This window comes from Dipodomys ordii, unplaced genomic scaffold (assembly GCF_000151885.1).
Source record: "Dipodomys ordii isolate 6190 unplaced genomic scaffold, Dord_2.0 Scaffold52, whole genome shotgun sequence".
Taxonomy (NCBI): Eukaryota; Metazoa; Chordata; class Mammalia; order Rodentia; family Heteromyidae; genus Dipodomys; species Dipodomys ordii.
Window position 1 is genome coordinate 5170748 of NW_012267268.1, and position 2995 is coordinate 5173742.

At 40.6% G+C, this 2995-nt stretch overlaps 1 protein-coding gene across 1 annotated transcript in view; it reads left to right on the forward strand.

Annotated features, from left to right (window-relative positions):
- Window positions 1-8: 8 nt before the first annotated feature.
- The window catches only part of Ptpn4 (protein tyrosine phosphatase, non-receptor type 4 (megakaryocyte)), a 139556-nt gene continuing 136569 nt past the window's right edge, over window positions 9-2995 (forward strand). Inside the window, exon 1 of the mRNA XM_013020668.1 lies at window positions 9-54. The gene's annotated coding sequence lies outside the window, so the exon portion shown is untranslated. The remainder of the gene's footprint in view (window positions 55-2995) is intronic.

Genomic DNA, 2995 nt, shown 5'->3' on the forward strand with positions numbered 1-2995 from the left:
TTTGGCTCTTTTTTTTTTTTTCTCCAGCCGAGAGGACGCGGCTGTGATACGAAGGTAAGAGACCCTCGGTTCTCGCGCCGGTCCCTCGCCCGCGATCGGCGCCCGCGGGGCTTGCTACCTGGGCGCCTGTGGCCTGCGGGAGGCGAGCCGGATAGCTCGAGGTTACCGGGTTGATTTCGACGGAGAGAGGGGAGAAAGGATGCGTTGGTTCTCCTTTCTTCTTGGGACCTCCGTTCCCGGAGCTCGCCGCGGTTAGAGTTAGGATCTCGGTCCTGGGAGGGCCCGGGGACGAGGGGATGGAACGTGTCCCCGCGATCCAAACTCCCAAGTAAGGCGTTAATCACACAGAGTTTTCGGTGGCTGGTGGAATAATTCTTCCTTTTTCTTCTTCCTTCGTGTATTTTCTTCCTTCAAAAAAACATGGGTGCACCACCAGCGCTTCTGGCATTGTCCCTACCAATTTAAGTTTTAAGCCTCACGATTCTACCAGTATATACTTGTGAAGGATTTGCACTTGTGTCAGAAAGATGAGATGGAGCCAAACTTGTACCTATGCATTTCCGAGGGCTTCCTTAAAAAATGAGACAGGTTGCGGACCAGATATGTGTGTGGCTGTGTTCTGCGAAACTTAAGGATGGGAGACTTTTCTGTCTGGGCTTACATCATTGAGTGACATCAGTAGGTACAAGGACGATCTGTAGGATTTCTTTCAAAGGGCTTGTTTCGGGAGTGCCTATCGTATCTGTAACATTCTAGCTTGCTTAAGAAAAAGAAATGGAAGGAATAAAAGTATACGACCAGATCTTGGTCTCAACTGACGTAGTAGAGCTCATTGGTCACACTCAAAATAAGTCTATAGAGGAAAATAAAAACCTCCAAAAGCCATGTGTCCAACTTGTAAAATTCAATTTGAATAGAAGACTCCAACACTAAAAGCCAGAACGTGTGTGTGTGTGTGTGTGTGTCTGCGCGCGCGCGCGCGATGGGGGGGGGCGGGAGAAGGGGGGGGTCTTGATAATTCTAGGGCTCGAACTCAGAGCTTTGGCACGGTCCCTGAGCTTTTGTGCGCTAGGCTAGTGCTGCCACTTTGAGCCTCAGCACCATGTCTGGCTTTTTGGTAGTTCATTGGAGAGAGTCTCAACAATTTTCAGCCAGGATCCTCGGATCTCAAACTCTTGAGTAGCTAGGCTTGCCGGCGTGAACCACCAACATCTGGCCTCTGAACATTTTTAAACTAGGTTTTTTGAACTTTAACGTTCCAGAGATTGAAAATTGTTTTTCATTTTTTTTTAATGGGGATGGTTGAGCTAAAATAAGTTATTCAGAATCAGAAATGTGCTTGGACTAGAGCAACATTAATTAAATCTTGAATTTGATAATATTAATTTAATTTTCAAAGAAATTGCGTTTTAAAAGCAAAACTTTACATATTGTACACAACTATTTTACCCATTTTGTGGGTACAGAGCAGAATACACTTCTGCTGCGATTACCCCCAAAACTATTTTTGTGTTGCTTCACAATTTCTTATGGCATGTGTGTCTACTTTTGCAATACACATGTTCATGGTCATCTCGACTGGTTTATAAGAACAACATGATTTTTTTTTAACATGAGGATATTTGCAGTTTGACTAGTTAAACATTTTGCAAGAGCTTTTTAAAACAGGGAGGCTATTGCTATTTTATATTTTTTCTTAATAGTAAGTTATAACTTACCAAGTGAAAAAAAATCACCTATTCCTCAAAAGTAGTAATAGAGGAAGATGTGACTTTTTAATGGTCTGTTTTCTAATATCTTAGGTTCTGGGCTTTAAATAAATTGTATCAAACTTGGGGCTTGCTTTTTTTTTTTTTTTTCCTTATGTCCTATTTTGGTATCTTTAAAATGTCCCTAGTAGCATTGTTACTTTAAATTTATGACACCTAATTTCTAATTTAGGCTAGGCATTAAACCAGCATTGATTGAACACACTTGCTAAAAATACTTTCTGGGTCGGATGTACTTAGAATGCAGGCTCAGGAAAACTCATTTGAACTATTCTGCTGTGACCAATGTACACTTCATTATTACTAACGGACTTTAAAATGAATTACAGAAACATTTATTTTAGTTCAGGTGTAGATGCCTAACTTTTTATTTTAAATGTATAAAGTGAGATAGTAAGCTTATGTAGTAATGAAACCTTTTTCCTTTTATTTATATAACTCCCCTTGGCAGTTACCAAATGCTCTGGTTTGTGTAGTTAGATATTTTAGTTTTGATCTCTTAAACATAGGGTTATAAAGTGGTAGAATAATGTATATTATTTTTACTGGTTTAATATTTATGACTTGCTCTAAACTCTCAAAGGGGAATCACTGGTAATATTTTTGAGTAAGTTTTTTTTTGTGTGTGTGTGTGGTACTGGAGTTTGAATTCAGGACTTTGAAAGTTTTAGGCAGGCAGGTACTCTACTACTTGAGTTTTTAAAGGCCTGGTTATTTTCTAGATACAGTCTTCCTTTTGTCCCAGGCAGGCCTGAGCTTTGATTTCCTATTTAGCTTCCCATGGTACTGGGTTGACTGGTGACCAATACTCTGTCCACCTCCCTTTTTTTTTTCTCTCTCAAGATGAGGTCTCACAAGCTTTTTTGCCTTGGCAAGATTTGAATGACAATTCTTATCTCATCCTCCCACATCAAGATTATAAGGCATGAACCACTAGTGCCTAGCCTAAGTAAAAATTTATATATTTTTTTCCTGGCCCTGGGGTTGAACTCAAGGCCTAGGCACTGCCCCTGAGCTTTTGTGTTCCAGGCTAGTGCTCTACCACTTGAACCACAGCTCCACTTCCAGCTTTTTTGGTGGTTAATTGAAGATAAGTGCCTCATGGACTTTCCTGTCTAGGCTGTTTTTAAACCATGATCCTCAGATCTCAGTCTTCTGAGTAGCTAAGATTTCAGTTGTGAGAGACTGGCATTCAGCTCGTAAAGAGGATTTTTTTTTTTTTTTTT